Here is a 17417-nt window from a genome sequence, read left to right as displayed (position 1 = left end):
TCTTCTTTTTGGTTTGTTGAGGGATTACTTTCTTGCTTGTTCTAGGGCGTGATTTCCGTCCTTGTATTGCTTCTTTTCTGTTATTATCCTTTGAAGGGCTGGATTTGTGGAAAGATATTGTGTGAATTTGGTTTTGTCGTGGAATACTTTGGTTTCTCCATCTATGGTAATTGAGAGTTTGGCTGGGTATAGTAGCCTGGGCTGGCATTTGTGTTCTCTTAGTGTCTGTATAACATCTGTCCAGGCTCTTCTGGCTTTCATAGTCTCTGGTGAAAAGTCTGGTGTAATTCTAATAGGCCTGCCTTTGTATGTTACTTGACCTTTCTCCCTTACTGCTTTTAATATTCTATCTTTATTTAGTGCATTTGTTGTTCTGATTATTATGTGTCGGGAGGAATTTCTTTTCTGGTCCAGTCTATTTGGAGTTCTGTAAGCTTCTTGTATGATCATGGGCATCTCTTTCTTTATGTTTGGGAAGTTTTCTTCTATTATTTTGTTGAAGATATTAGCTGGCCCTTTAAGTTGAAAATCTTCATTCTCATCAATTCCTATTATCCGTAGGTTTGGTCTTCTCATTGTGTCCTGGATTACCTGGATGTTTTGAGTTAGGATCCTTTTGCATTTTGTATTTTCTTTGACTGTTGTGTCGATGTTCTCTATGGAATCTTCTGCACCTGAGATTCTCTCTTCCATTTCTTGTATTCTGTTGCTGATGCTCGCATCTATGGTTCCAGATCTCTTTCCTAGGGTTTCTATCTCCAGCGTTGCCTCGCTTTGGGTTTTCTTTATTGTGTCTACTTCCCTTTTTAGTTCTAGTATGGTTTTGTTCACTTCCATTACCTGTTTGGATGTGTTTTCCTGTTTTTCTTTAATGACTTCTACCTGTTTGGCTGTGTTTTCCTGCTTTTCTTTAAGGGCCTGTAACTCTTTAGCAGTGCTCTCCTGTAATTCTTTAAGTGACTTATGAAAGTCCTTCTTGATGTCCTCTATCATCATCATGAGAAATGTTTTTAAATCTGTGTCTAGATTTTCGGTTGTGTTGGGGTGCCCAGGACTAGGTGGGGTGGGAGTGCTGCGTTCTGATGATGGTGAGTGGTCTTGATTTCTGTTAGTAGGATTCTTACGTTTGCCTTTCGCCATCTGGTAATCTCTGAAGCTAGCTGTTTTAGTTGTCACTGTTAAGAGCTTGTTCTTCAGGTGACTCTGTTAGCCTCTATAAGCAGACCTGGATGGTAGCACTCTTCTTAGTTTCAGTGGGCAGAGTATTCTCTGCAGGCAAGCTCTCTTCTTCCAGGGAAGGTACCCAGATATCTGGTGTTCGAACCAGACTCCTGGCAGAAGTTGTGTTCAACTCACTAGAGGTCTTAGGATCCCGTGTGGAATCCTGTGTGGGCCCTTGCGGGTGTCAGGCGACTCCGCTGGCAAGGTAGCCCGGGGCTCGAGTGGAGCGGAACGGGCTTGTGCCCCAGATAAGGCCCGGGTAGCCTGCTTCCCTATGTACCACAGCCTCAGGTTCCGCGCAATTGGATTGGGGCAGGCGTTGTTCCACTCACCAGGGGTCTTAGGATCCCGTGGGGAATCCTGTGTGGGCCCTTGCGGGTGTTGGGCGAGACTCTGCTGGCAAGGTAGCCCGGGGCTTGAGTGGAGCGGAAGGGGCTTGTGCCTTAGGTCTGTTTTTAGCTATGCTGAGATATGTTGCATTTTTATGAAAAAAATAGAAACATTTTGCCAATTCATATGAAAAAGGTGGAGGTTTTGATATGGTTTTTAAGTTGAATCTACAGATGAATTTGTGGAAATTTTCATTTTAAGACTTGTTGACTTATGCATGTGTAAGGGATGTCTTTCCAGCCACTCAGTTTGTTTAATACTGTTTTTAGTTTGTTACATACAGATATCCCCCTATTATTAAATTTATACCCATCATGTCCTCTCCCCTACTTTTACACATGGAATTATTTTCTTGATTTTTATTTTCAGAATTATTCAGAGCTAGTATATGAATACATGCTGCTTTTTTTTACACAAGCTCAAGTACCCTCACCTTCACAGACATCAGATCAGCCATTTGGTCTTGTGATCGCTTAGGGACAAGATTTTCTAAATAAAACGTTGTTTACAAGAAAGAGGACAGTTTAAATTCTTCTTTTCCATTGTGAGGCTTCTCTTTAATCCTGTCAAATGATGGTATGAGCAGATTTTTCTCATTCACAATCTTAGGGGAGCATTAGGAGCAATATTCTAGCACTGACCAAAAGTATCATTTTAAATATTATTTTTTAAAATTTCTTCCCAGCACTTGGGAGGCCAAGGCAGGCAGGTGTCTGAGTTCGAGGCCAGCCTGATCTACAGAGTGAGTTCCGGGACAGCCAAGGCTACACAGAGAAACCCTGTCTCAAAATAATTTAAAAACATTTTTCTTTAAAATTTCTGAGCATGTAATCTTCCTGGTAAGAAAGAATCGTCCTATGGAAAAAACTATATAATTTTAACATATTTAATTTAATAAGTCTATTACATGATTTCAAATACTATCAAAAATGCTTAAACACCTTGAATTCACAGAGAAGTTGGTCACAGGATAAGGGTGGGGTATGCTTAAAACACACAGGGGAAGTTATAACCTTTTCACTATAGTGAGACACCATGGTAATTATTTCTCTCAATAATAATGACACCATGGTAATATTTTCACCAAAAACTATTTTGCATTTTTAGCTTCATGATAGGTTTAGAAGACTTGCAGGGATGGGCAATGTGACTAAACGTAAATTGGATATTTCTACTTTTTTAAAGCTCTTTCTCACTTTTTAGCCTAGAAATTCTTTCTTTCTAATACTGTCCTAAAATGGCCAGAGCTGAGCTGTGTCATGTGCTAGTGAACACTACTTACAAAATGTGAGTCCTTACCAGGATGGGAGCCCCACAAGATGCACATGTACATGCATGTGCATGTATACACATGCCCATGTGACTCAATTAATACTGTAAAATTATTTAAGGTGATTTAACTGTCATATTTCTAAGATAAGTAATTCCCATTTTACATGTCAAGTATTGCTATCTTTTGAAATGTCATCTGCAAAGGGTTCCTTATTTATTTCTTATGGATTATCCATTTGCTAGTTACTAAATGGCACAGTTCAATGATTCCAGCATTGGCTATCAATCGAGTCTAGGAAAAAAAAGTATTAAAGTTAAATTTCTGAAAATTTATTCTAAACCTCTATCATAGAGTTGTTGCTTGTCTGACTTCATTCTGTTTGATGTTTTAGACCTGAGTATTTGAAACTGCTCTCAGGTTAATCAACAGTTGCTGTTTCTTTTCTATTTTTCAGTGTCATCAGAACAGAGAGTGTCGAGGACATCGGGAAGTAGGAGAGACTGACCCCGAGGCTCACCAGGTGAGGCCTGGCATTACCATTATTGATCGTTATTTTCTGTCAGCCGTACAGCTCTCAAATGTCTTCACGCTTGTTTCTTGTGAGTACCAAGCGGGTATTCTTTCACATTTTCTGACCATAGCCAACTCTCATGAGTCCGAAGCCCAGCATTTGGTTAACTGATTCGTAGGGCTTGAATGTGAAAAAAAAATAATTTAAAGAAACTTTAATGAGTGGAATGAATTTTGAAACCTAGTAAGATGCGTAGATCGTCTGATTATGATTGTTCTTTTTATTAACATGTCTTAAAATGAAGACTTCTTGATGAGTTTCCCGGAATTCAACCCTTAAAATACATGAAACCGTTAAATTACGTCATTGTAGTGGCAAAAGTCCAGCGCTAGGGGCACCAGCCTTGTCTCCTCTGCAGCACAGGCTCTCTTGAGGTCTACCAGAAGGCTTTGGGTGCTCTACAGAGTTAACCCTTTGCTAGCAGTGATTTATAATTAATCGATGCTGAACATCATGTGTAAAAGGAAGGTAAACTAAATACTTTCTATACAGAGAGGAGGATGTGGATAGTCAGAGTCTGCTGGGAACAAGTGCCTGTGGGTACTTGCCTGTTGCTCAGTCCTTACTGAATGGGAGCTTGCTGGAGACGGCCCGAGGCATGATGGGAGGGAGGCTGATGACCTGTTCATGGACTGGTTCTTTCAGTTTTCTTAAACAGTGATTTCAACCCTGGGTGCTGCTGTCACTTAGCTACCCAGTAGACTCCCGCTCTCTGGCTCCCTGTCGAGTTTCAGCCACTGGGCCCACCCATCTCTCTTCTTCACAGTGCCTTACTGGAGGGTCTTCAGCATCTGCCACTTGATGAGGTCAATGCTTTTGTGATCTGTCTGACCTCACCACTCCAGGGAAAGTGGACACTCGTGCATGCTCTGAGCTTCTGGTTCTGTGTGGGTGCTTAGTGGGTTTCGTTATTTTCAAGTGCTGCCTATAGATCTTAGACGGTTTTGATTGGCCCATGCCTTGAAAGGATATCACCTTTTAGTTAAAAGTACTTTGAGGGACATCTTGATGTTGTCTATATGCTAAATAATGTTCTTGCCTAGATTGAATATGAGTTCCACAAAATGCTATGTTTAAAATGATATATCCATTGGATTTATGGGTGGATCTGACCCAGTGGGACAGAGTTGAGAACCACATTTGCATGACCTTTCTTCATAAGAAGTGTTCTGCTGACAAACCTTTCCCAGTTTTCCGTTTACAAATACCACCAAGAAAAACACCAAAACCAACCAAATAGGAGCTAAAAGTGGCAGATGTTCTTGGTATCCAGGTATTATATAAATCAAAGCTTGTAGAATATTCCATCCATAACTCTTTTTCTCCTGAGATATTTTTATGAAATTCCAGGTACATAGGTATATAAATTAAGCATCTACTGATAATAAATTATAATGAAATTTATTTTAGGCCATCTCTTTAGTAGGCATGCAACTTTGCCATTCATTAGAGCTGAAAGCAAAACTGCACACCAGGGGACAGGCATGCTTATTTATTTCTTACATAATGAATTAAATCCTGGTTGAACATTTGATACTACAGGACATCTTCAGTGGTTTTCAGAGTTGATCAATAGTTTGGTTTTATAATGGACCATTCTGAAACTGCCACCTTATATAAATATGTATTTAAAAAGTATATTTAGGGCTATCCCAGAAATTCATGGAAATAACAAAAAAACATGTGCAGTACAAAGAAACACTAGTTTGATTCTTACTTGTGATGATGGTTGGAAAATACTGAAAGTTTTTTTTCTGTAATCAACACTTTGTTTCTGTAGGAGCAGAAAACTTGGTGTATATAGCTAAAACATTGCAATCCACAGCATCTAGTAGCCTGAGCTGCTGTGGACGGCATTGCTTGTGGTGATGGCATGCAGTGCTCAGTGTGTTCAGAACCCACACTGCAACCTTGTTAGCGCGCCTAGGAACAGCTCATGTGCCTTCTATGCTTGCCTGTAATGGATGCTTTGACTCACAAGGCCTGAGACCTTCCACTGTAACCAAATCTTCCCACCTCACACAGTTGGTCAGATTTTCTTGTTTGAAGCAAACTAAGGAAGGAGGAAGAAAGCATGGCATCTTTAAAGGTGGAAAGAGCCTCACTGAAGCCGCTTACTTGACAGTCCTAAACTATCAGATTGACAGGGCCAAGTGTCTGTGCGTTACCTCGATGCCGGTTGCCATGTCATCCTTCCAAGCTACGGAACACAAACCGAGCTGCACACCGAGCTCTGTGCCCAAGCATCATGCATGGCACCGTCCCGGCTTATAGTTTTATATGGAATGTAGCAAATGCATCTCACCTCAGATTGTGCTGATATTTGAAGAAATCAAGAGCTTTTGTTTGGGGACATCATATTTTATCAAGGTTTGGTTGGTTAGAGAAGTTTTAGATAAAAAAGATGATGTTTCTATCAGTTAAGATTAAGAAAAAGCTATTTTACAGAAATACAAGTGAAAAGCTAATATGTAGTAAATATATAAAATAATACACATTAAAAATATAAATAACATACATTAAATATATTAAATAATATATTGAAATATAATACATTATTTTTTATTATTTATGTATCTTATGTATCATCTATGTATCTGTGTATGTTTGTATATGTGTATATGTGTGTGTGTGTAAATGTGTATATGTATATGTGTGTATATGTGTATATGTATATGTGTGTATATGTGTATATGTATATGTGTGTATATGTATATATATGTATATATATACATATATACGTGTGTGTGTGTGTGTACACACATATATGGGATGAGTACTAAGTAGGAAAATAAAACAGGAACAAAATGAAGGGAGATTGCACTGCCTAGGGTAATCCTCTGATTTAAAACAAACAGAGCATACCCCGAGAGGAGAGAAGGCATCAGGCCCACAGGGAAGCTGCACCTTACTAGGAAGAGCAGAGGTGGTTCTGTGCTTGGAGTGTTGGTGTAGAGTTGAGGACAGGGCAGGAAAGTGCAGGACTGGCCAGGACAGTGACATGTCCTCACACAGCTAGCAGCATGCAGGGACTGTGACTCTCACCAAGTAAGGACTCTCATGTAGAACTAAAGAGGCTTCAGTGGACAGGAACTCTCTTATGCTGCACACATTTAGCACATGCACCAGGCAGTATGCATCACTTTAAAAGGTTCTTATAAATAGTGTGAAAACAGACTCAGGCTAGTGCTGATAAGGGTGACATTGTCTTGTCAGAGCTCTGAGTATGATCTTCATTTCTGTGTCTTTAATGCAGAGAATTCTTTGGAGTTTGAGCCACAATATTTTTTCTATATATGACTTGTTTTATAAAAGAAACTTTAGCTATGATAAATAATGTTTAAAACTGTGAGCATCTGATTAATTGCTGTGCACATCTGAAATTTACATTTGCGTACCATTTATAGTTTCAATTCAAGCTGAAGAGTTTTGTGGAAACTCATAAAAGCTTTTGAATTTTATATTTTATTTGAAAAGGGGGGTCTGTTTGAAAATTAGCATTATGGTTTCACTATAATTGACATGTGATCTATATGACTTTATGAAAAGGAAAAATGGGGTAGTTTTACCTTTTTAAATAAGTACATAGTTTAGCAGGAATTAGAAAGCATGGATTGTGGAAGCCACCCTGAAGTTTACCAGCTGGGTAGTAAAGGTTGCTAATCTGTATTTACCAGCAGATGATCAAACATGCCAAATGCGCAGGGTTGGTTTTGTCTCTATAATTTCTTTTGCTTTTGTTAAGCTATTGTGTCCACAGTGAGAAACAGACATTGCGTGAAGGAACTGCCTTTCTTAGTCACAACTGTTGATTTGGCAAATGAGGAACAAAGGCTATTATTTCAGGTAAATAACAGAGGAAAATATCCATGCATGTTTTCAGAAAAATTGTTAGCTTGGAGACAGTGTTATGGAGATTTGGAAAGCAGAATAATTCCTGCCATTATCTCTCCTCTCCTGCGATGAATCAAGGTGATGAGGAAAGGTAATTGAGGGGTGTGCCTTCTCTCTGCGATCAGTCCTCAGCCGTCAAAAAGACTTTAACAGGGATTTTCCAAAAATTTAAAATCAGTATAGTAAGAAATGATTTCAAATTATAATTATGTGAGTCCTAGATTTCTATTATATATAGAGAGATATAAATATAAAATTTCCTCACATAGTGTAATATACTTAAAAATGATTACAGATTATAAATAAATTATATAAGTCTTAGATTTTGGTTACATAGATATAAGCATAAATATTTTTTCCACATTCTGAAATACATGTGTACATACATATGACTATTTATTTTTATTTTATTTTTATTTTATTTTATTTATAAATATTTTTCTCACATACTGAAATGCATGTGTACATACATAGGACTATTTCGTTTTATTTTCTTTCCTCAAAATTCTTAGATCCTCTAGTTTTAAAAATTCCTTAGTAGGAAGAGTTAAAATCACTGTGAGGGTTAAACAGAGAAGTGGGTAGGAGAGTTAACATTTATTCTTTGTGTTATTCCTGCTGAACACAGTCTCTCAGCTGTGATTGGTCTGGAGTGATTCAAACCTGTCTTGACCAGATATTTAAGAAAGTTGTCTGTCCCCTTTTAGTGTCAGTGCCTCAGTCCTACATCCTCTGGTTACGTGGGTGCTAGATTCTACCCTTGAAGTATGTTTTGTTTCTCCCTTTTTGACAGAAATTACCTCCATTGTTCAAAGACTCAGAACTCCTCATCTCAAATAATTTTATTTTAATCTTGGTTCTTACTTTATACAAGGTCTCTCTAAGGTTTTATTTTTTTTAAAGATTTACTTAGATGTATTTTATGTGTGTGTGTATGTTTCCTGCATGTATGTCTGTGCACTATGTGCATGCAGTGCCTGCGGAGGCCAGAAGAGGGCGCTGGATCCCGACATCTGGAGTCAGAGACAGTTGTGAACCTTCATGCAGGTCTGGGAACAGAACCTGCGTCCTCTCCAGTGTTTGAAACCATTGAACTCTCTCCTTCGTCCTTCTCTGAAGTCTTAACTCATCTTCACTCTCTTTTTTTTCAAATTTATCTCTCAGCAGTGCAAAGGTCACCTCCAGCTCACTGTTAACATGCTCCACCCAGAAGGTCCTCTTTGGTCCCTAACTTACTTATATTTAGCTCTTAGAACGAGTCAACGGCATGACCCCAATTCTTTTGCTTCTCACTGAAAACGAGTCTGTCTTTCTAGCATGATTCTCAAAGAGCCTTTAGCAGTAGACTGTGCAGAATAGATTTGCCTTGGAGGGGTCGCACAAGGAAATGATCGTTATACGTGAAATGCATCATGAACTATATGAAAGAGCCACATTCTCCGGCTGTTCATAGGCAAAAGAGAAGGTTCCCACAGATAACAGTGCATGGCTTTAGAAGGAGGATTGCTGAGTAAACAATTCAGGTTCTGGTGTCTTCTTATCGTTTGAGTCACTGTGAATGTAGTTAGTATACATTTATGATGCATCATAAATGGAAAGGTGAGCTGCATGCAGTCCTTGGAGAACTCTGACTCTTCATGCTTCTTAGTTAGCTGTGACTTGTCAGACTTAGGGTACCGCTGGAAAAGCGTGTAGTACGGCTGGGCCGTGCGCTGGATGAGGAATCACTCAGTGTGGATGTGAGTGGATGAGTGTGAATGCATTAACTGAGTGTTGATGTGAGGTTGTTGGACATTGGAGGAACTGTTGAGGTGGAAGAGAGAGACTGGTACAGTCATAAGGAGGGAAGCAGACAGGTCCGGGTGAAGGTAAGAGCTTCCAGGGAGAGATAAAAGACACACCTGGAAATGGGCTCCTTGAGTAGGGTTTGATGAGATTAAAGTTTTCACCGCAGGATAACTGAGCTCAAGCCAGACCGCTCAGAGATAAGGGAATCAGGAAAAGTAGTTGTTTTCTAAGTTAACTTCCTTTGGGAGGAAGGGGAGTGAATTGCAGAGTCTTTCTGCGTGAGGTGACACTGTGAACTTACTAAGGAAACACCTTTTCCCAAAAGTTTTGGGAATCTGCATGGAGATAGAGTATGAAGCTAAAAGAATTTTAAGTTCACAGTGGCAGTAGCCTCCACAGTGGGAGAAAGGTGGTGTGGCTGAAGGAGTCCTATGACCCAGCAGAGTTCTGACCTCCATGTGGACATTAAAGGTCACAGGGAACAGTGAATGACAAAGGAAAATGCCAGGCTTCAACCAGAACTGTCTTTCACCAACTGTGCTCCCTGCACATGCTCTGGTCTTTCTTTTGTTAATTCATTTATTTATCTTAAAAATCCTCATAGTACCTGTCCGAGACACTGTTGTACAGGAGTACACGGTTTATCGACTTGCTGGGGTTTAATCATTTCCAAATTGTTAAGTTTTCGGGAGGACTGAGACTCATTTGCTTATTTATCCGTCCACACCCTCACCCATCCGTTCACTTGCTCCTCAACTCTTTTGTTTATTCATTCACTTATTCACACATATGCTCATCCACCGTCCACTTAGCCATCCACCCATTTATATGCAATGAGTACCAGCCTAGACCACGCTACTAGATACTCTGGTGCTTCCTTAATCACATATCCTAACCACAAATTTCACTGCCTCAACTGGGCATCTTATCCTCACCTGTTGCTGCTTTAAGATTAGCTGCTGCAGAGGAAGGAATCACTGTATCCATCTCAGAAGAGGGGACCCCCATCCTGAGTGTGGCTGGGTTAAACCTGTGAAGCAATAGTACCCAGCATTGCTAATACTCTTCCTGACGGGGAAGACTCACTCTTGTTAGTTTTTCCTCCCCCTATATTTTCTGTCAAATTGTGAGCTTGTGAAAGGTTTGAGCTATTCTCTTAGTAGTTAAGCACAGCGATGTTCTACAGATCTGCCAAACCAAACCAAGATGCCACGGCACCCTAGAAGTGTTTGGGCAGACATGCAAGTTAGAAGAGTGAGGCCCTGTGCATCCCTGGCTAAGGTGTGAGTGCTTGCCTAGGGCACCCCCAGGAACAGGAGCTGACACAGGTGTTCTGCACGGTTGCCTGTGGCTACTCCACCAGGAGAGGTGGGAGGGCTCTTAACACTGCTGTTTTGTGGTGTTAGGAATATCTGGCAGGCAGTGAGCCTGGCTCTATATTTCTCTGGGGAAAATAAAAGCCATGGGGAATCACTGGTGTGACCTTCTGCTCGGTAGCTGGCGCACAGGCGCGCCACAGGAAACCTCTCTGTTGTCACTCAGGGAACAGGAGCATGTCAGGTGTTTTTGGATGCTCTCCATTTAAGGTGCAAGTGGAGTATTGAGCAGAAAAGTATGCCTAATTCCCAATGGTGAAGCTTAACACCAACTGATATGTTTATAAATGGGATTTGGGGGTGGGGGAGGGGAGGAAGACGTTTCTTTGGTTCTGTGAGCACAATTATAAGCTTCCCTATTTCCGTCTGACCCGTCGTACTGAAACGCTGTCACTAGCGTCATTAGCAAGCAAAGTGTTGATAACATAGTCAAATGCACAGCAGAGTTCTGGCTCTTAGGTGTCTGGACTAACTCCCAATATTAGGAACAGGAGTCAGACTGCCATCGCTTTTCCCAGGCTAACAGACGCCCCGCCATTAGCAGTCTGAAGGCAGTTTTATTGAAATCCACAGCCCTGCTGAGTTGCTCTCCACAGATAAATAAGGAAGGCAGAAAAGAAGCTTTTGTTTTAAAGTAATTATTTAAACCACGCATTACAGGTAATTTTCCTTTGCCGGGAAAGCAAATGCTACTAGAGCTGCTGTAGCAATCGGGTGACACTGACTCGGATACTGTGATATTGTCATTTTTAAGAGCTAAAGCGGTGTTTGATTTTACCTTAAGTACAAACAGAGCAAATTAGACCCAGGTATCGTGCACATGTGTCTTACAGCTGATATTATGTTTTAGGATAAACAATGTGATGCCCCCTAGAGAGTTACAGAAATCTAACACACAGCCTATAGAGTTCTGGATGCACAGATTTGACCCCAGACACGGATCAGACTAGGAGGGCAAAGCATGTCTTTTCTTTTCAGACTTTAGAAGAGCCCATTACTAGGATGCTTGCGTGTAAACCACGGGGGTTTAGTAAAGATGTATGGATGTCAATGAAGCCACAGCTTTGCTGGCCCTGATGGTAAAAATCTCAGAAAACCTTTCGTGATTATCCAGGGTCCATTAAGCCTACCACCTTTTCTTTGCTTCTTGGAGTGACACATTCGCATGCCTGGGCTCCTTACCAGCATCCTTGCTGGTCTTCTGTAGATGATGGAAGGCTTTCCTGCATGGGAGACCCTATAGGTGTCAGGGAGACTTCCCTGCACTGCTGTATGAAGTGACACCTGTCGGGGTGCCACAGCCCCACTAAGGCCTGGATCCTTTTGTCACGATCTGCCCATTTATTCAAGGAGTTTGCCTTCCCTGAGTTCACCCCCTGTTCTGGTGAAAAGGATGAATACCGGATGTCTGAATACTTCTAGGGTAGTAGCTCGTAAGAACGGGCTCTGGGTGTGGGGGGTTATTTTAATAAGCTACTAGCAAAATCTTATCAGGGAAATGTATATGTTGAGTGTAGTGCTGGCAGTTGAGATAAATATATCAATTAATGTATGGTCTCCACTTCAGAGTGGAAAAGGCTGACAGAAGACAGACACTTAAGCAAATAACTCATCCCTGCACGCCGCTTCTTGTTTTATGGGGAAAGATCTTAGAGATATAAATGAGGTGCAATTTAATCTTGTCTATAGGGGGAAAATCATTGAAAAGTCTTGCTTTGTGCCGTTCTAAAGAAAAGACTGCTGTGCATCGTATCTCAAGTGGTGCACCAGAACTAACTATTACTTGTGTTAAGAGTGATTTCTCCCAGGCCCTTGTACATTGTATTTAAATTTTTTCTTAAATGTTATCTCCATGGACAGTGAGAGAAGTTAAACATGAATTAGCCATTCATATGATACTTTCTGCTGCCTCTGCTAAAATACCGCAGGGGAGAGCAGAACTCATGGATCCTCAGATAGTGCTGAAAGCAATAGGCACAGGAACCTGCACTCGGTGGAGGAACGTTAGTTAGCTAGCAAATCTTCACCCCGTTTGGTCTTCTGACCCATAATTCTCTTCCATATTAAATGAAAGAAAATTGGATGTGTTTTAGGTTATTTAGTGGGACCAATATCTAAAATGACCTCAGGGTTCTTACATAAGGACTCAGAACACTACAGAATCCTTCCATGGTGGAATCCCATGGACCAGGAGAACAAACAAGGTAGTAGGTAGCAGAGATGAAGAGAGACAGAAAATATAACAAGCAAAGGACACTCTGTTCCCAGGGATTGATGGAGAAGTTGTCAGTGTCAACAAACACATTTTGAATTTTTGAATCTAATGTTAAAAGGGAAATGAATAAGCGTGTAGGCTTTGTGCCCTGGACACATAGCCGTTGTAGATTCAATCGTTGATACTGCCCATCAACTGAACAATCCATCAAGCCGTATAGTCTAATTCCTGTATCTGCATTTTACAAACTACTGGTCACTGATGCTGCTCTTCACCGTAGTGAAATTTAGAGCTTTGGGAAGTGACTTGGAGATGCTGTAGAAATGTGAGTGGACACTGCCTTTTCTCAATGTAAAAAGAAGGGAGGGGCCTTGAAAGAACCCTGTTGAGTTGAATTTTATCCCAACAGGTTGGTAAAAGAATATGTATCACAGCTATGAATACCAATAAAGACATAGAGGTGTATGTGGCTGTACTTATAGCCCTAGGTCTATCTGCAGGGACAGCCTGGAAGCAGACATACCTGCCTGAGAGAGGTGAGCATATCTGGTCTCTAGACCTTCACACCATGCTCTGTTCTTGTGATGGTTCATATATGTTCAGCCCAGAGAGTGGCACTATTAGAAGGTGTGGCCTTGTTGGAGTAGGTGTGTCACGGTGAGTGTGGGCATTAAGATCCTTACCCTAGCTGCCTGGAAGCCAGTCTTCCACTAGCAGCCTTCAGATGAAGATGTAGAACTCTCAGCTCTGCCTGTACCATGCCTGCTGGATGCCACCATGTTCCCGCCTTGATATAATGGACTGAACCTCTGAAAGTGTAAGCCAGCCCCAATTAAATGTTGTCCTTATAAGAGTTGCCTTGGTCATGATGTCAATTCACAGCAGTAAGCCCTAAGAGAATTTCTCAAGAAGAGAAGCCAAGAATCTTTGTGGACACCGATAATTTGAGGGTTACCTGAGGAATATGAGCTGAGCATTTGTAATACGGAGCTACCAGAAGCTTAGGAGAGACTGGAGAGAACACAGACAACCTGAAATGGCTTTGACTGTATATCGTGTGACCTGTGAGCAAGAAAATGGTGGCAGCTATAGGTCAGGCTTAAATTTCCATAAGGTTATTGAATAAGTAAGTGAGGACAGAAAGAAAATCCTTTTGAGCAGTGGGGCTCTGCCCAGTCTGCGGAAGAAGCAGGACTGGAGAGATGTTGCCAAGGTCATGACACTTGGTGCTTTTGCATGTGACCCAGGTTCGATTCCCAGCACACACACTGGGCATCTCATCTCTGATTGCAATTCCAATCCCAGAGGATTTATCAGTCCCTTCCGGACTTTATGGGCACTGCAAGCATGTGATACAGCACATCAAGACACACAGGGACACACACACACACACATGCACAATTTAAAACTACATAAATAGAAGGAATGATAGAGATCGTAAATATTTGGTAACTATTACAGTAATAATTGTTTCATCCTTGATCATCAAGCAGGTATGAAATTGATAGGTGAAAAGTGACCAGTGTTATGTTCACACAGTGACAAAATTCTATCTCTCAATACTGTGTATTAATGACAATGAGAGGGTAGTGCTTTTATAGTGGAGAACTTAGCAGGCAGAACCCAAGAAACAATAAATGTTAGCATCACAGGCCGGGTCCACCAGCATCATGTACTTCTGCAGTGGTCCACGGAGGAGGAAAGTGATTCTGAGATGTTAATAATGTGTGACACATGGCTGGGGCCATGTCTCAGTCAGGAGCATGCCTGCTGTACAAGCTCAAGGGCCTGTATTCGATGCCCCCCAGACACACTTTACAAGCCAGGTGTGGGGGCATGTGCTTGTGAAAATTGCAGATCAGCGAGACTCACTGGTGGGCCAGCCTGGCCTAACAGGCAAGTTTTAGGGCAGTAGCAGACCCTGTTTCAAAGATCCAAGGTGCAAGGTGCATGGCTTTGTTGACATCAAGCTTCAACTTACATACACACACACACACGTGTGTGTGTGTGTGTGTGTGTGTGTGTGTGTACATTCCCCCCTCTCCTCTCCTCTCCTCTCCTCTCTCTTCTCCTCTCCTCTCCCTCTTCTTCTCCCCCTCTCATATAGAATTATAATATATTATATGTAAAGTTTTTCATGAAGAAATATGAGACAATTAGAATTGATTGAAATGCGTTAATTAACCAGACACTGTCTTAATAATGTCACAACAGCCTGAGACCAAAGACCTGTCCCAGATGGAAAGAAATCAACAGATCTAAATAAAAGGCACTAGTGGGCAGCTGTTGAAGTCCAAAGGCCCTCAGCTCAGCTAATAGTCATGCAGATGCATTGTTTTACTCTCTGCATCAGCGTTCTGTGAGACACTAATACACTGTGGGGGTGGGGTGAGGGGTAACAGTGCTCGGTAGCCATCCATGCTAATTCTGCCATATTTACTCATGTCATAAATTATTTCAAAATTGCACATGAAGTTGAAAAGTACAACATTGACATCCATGTCTTGAATAGGGCATGTGAACACCTCCTCCATCCTTTGTTAGTGCTGGGAAAATGTTTGCTACAGATGAGAGAATATCATCAATGAAGTCTAATAGGAAACGCAAAACTACAACAGACCAGCAAGGACCTCTGGTCCATGCTGCTAAATGGTTCTTCCTCACAACCTATGAGCTTCAAGGGTATTTTCTGTGGCTTTATTGTAAGTTGCTAGTCTTATCTTTAGGTCAGGAATAGTGATTAGCAATTCAGCTTTTGCTTGTTTGGACAGTGGAAAAGAACATACATGTTGACTGTAGAACCCCAATAATTTTCAGAAGTCTTCATAGGGAGATTAAGGTTTAATGCCAACAAAGAGGTGAGTGTTTTGTGGTAGATGCTAAACCCCATGTTAAAAAATGTTTGCTGGAGGCAAAGCAGCACTAGTTAGCCCCAACCATGTGTGAGGAGATCTTTACACTAGCCAGAGCTACCCAGGAAGTGATGTTCCCAGTGCACAGAGCAGCCATGCAGAATCCAGAGTGAGGATGCCAGTGATGTGGGAACAACCCGTATATCAAACCTAATGACAGCCCTGAGGGGCCAATGACAGCCCCGAGGGGCCAATGACAGCCCTGAGGGGCCATGGCGAATTTAGCAGCAATACTGAGTAGCCTAGAGACTTTGAACCAGTACCTTGTTTTCCAACCATTAATGGTGAAAAGTTTCATGTTTGAAGAAGTTGTAAAATGTATGTGGAAAGAGTGTTACTTTCTTATTCCTAAGGGCATTTAAACTGTCCAGTGATGGCCTCTGATTTTCCAAGCCACACAGCTAGGGAATTTTACTGAATAAAGGTGCTCTAGTATTCATGTCTACGTGGACCAGAATACAACTAGACTACCTTATTCTGCAACAGGGGACTGTCTAACATGACATGAAATCTGTCAACATAATTTACATATTCTTTCAATCAGAAAAAAAAGTAATACATTAACTGATTCTATTAGATTTTGAAGGCATCTGCAACTTTTTTTGGATAACAAAATAACAAAATTAATATTACTACCACAGAAATAATGTGAAGGCTATATACACACATACATATACACATATATACACACACTTCTTCATAGCTGCATTAAATTTAATTTTAATTAAGTACAACAGAAGAATAAAGTATAATTCCAAGGATAATTGAAATCCATATGTAGATGCTTCATCATAAAGCCTGTTTGTCCCTTAAAAGGCATCTACAACTTTAAACTGGATAATATGCTAATTTTCTTGCCACCTTAATGTGCAGCGTTGAGTTGTTGGAAATATTTTCACCAGACTTGAGAGTCTATAACTTTCACAAGTCAGGTCCTCAGAACAATTCGGCACCAACGACATTTAACAGAAATATTGTAGGCCTTGCTCAGAAGCCCCGAGTAAGTGAAAGAGTCAGACTGGAGTTCCAGCCACTGTCAGCGGGGAAAGGGTCGTTTCACGGAGTTTCCTGGGCATTGTCTTTCTTAGAGTTCTGCCGTAGTGCAACACTACCCAGAGACTGAGAAGTCAGGTCACCATGACAGGCATCAAAGGAGGAAGCCAGCTCCAAACCTTGAATGGTGATTGACTTCTGAGTCCCTGTTGAGACATGGGCTGGTGTTTTGAACAGGAGGATTTAAACAAAGTGCGGTTCACCACTTGAGAGCCCTAGGGATATGGAATTAGGGGTAGTAGCAGATTCTCTTACCTGTGTTAAATGAAAGAAACTGTTGTGTGTGTGGTGGGCTATGTGTGCATGTATGTATGTGTGTACTCCTCTTTGTGTACCTGTGTGACATGACTCTTTGTGTTCATGTGGGTATACCCTTCTTTGTGTACATGTGTGTGCATGATTCTGTGTGCATGTGTGTGCATGACTCTGTGTGCATGTGTACATGTGTGTGTGTGTGTGCACCCCTCTTTCTGTACATGTGTGTGCATCTTCTTTGTGTGTATGTATGGATGTGTGCACCCCTCTTTGTGTGCATGTACATATTTGGGCTGACCATTGATTTCTATCTTACCTTTTGAGACACAATCTGTCAGTGAACCTGCAGCTCACTGTTCTGGCCAGCAAGTGCCAGGGATCCTCCTGTGTGCTGCCAGTGCTGAGGTGGCAGGTATACCACCACCCCCAGTCTTACACGGGTGTTGGGAATCTGAACTCAGATCCTCAG

The 17417-nt window shown here is 41.3% G+C and overlaps 1 protein-coding gene across 5 annotated transcripts in view; it reads left to right on the top strand.

Moving 5' to 3' along the window:
• The window catches only part of Sox5 (SRY (sex determining region Y)-box 5), a 953863-nt gene that overhangs the window by 344459 nt on the left and 591987 nt on the right, over nucleotides 1-17417 (top strand). For all 5 annotated transcript variants that reach the window (XM_011241582.2, XM_011241579.2, XM_011241577.2 and 2 more), the window contains exon 4: nucleotides 3339-3404. The gene's annotated coding sequence lies outside the window, so the exon portion shown is untranslated. The remainder of the gene's footprint in view (nucleotides 1-3338; nucleotides 3405-17417) is intronic.

This window comes from Mus musculus, chromosome 6 (assembly GCF_000001635.26).
Source record: "Mus musculus strain C57BL/6J chromosome 6, GRCm38.p6 C57BL/6J".
In the NCBI taxonomy this organism is placed as follows: Eukaryota; Metazoa; Chordata; class Mammalia; order Rodentia; family Muridae; genus Mus; species Mus musculus.
The sequence above is the reverse complement of the archived record's forward strand: the minus strand, read 5'-3'. Positions and strand labels throughout refer to the sequence as shown.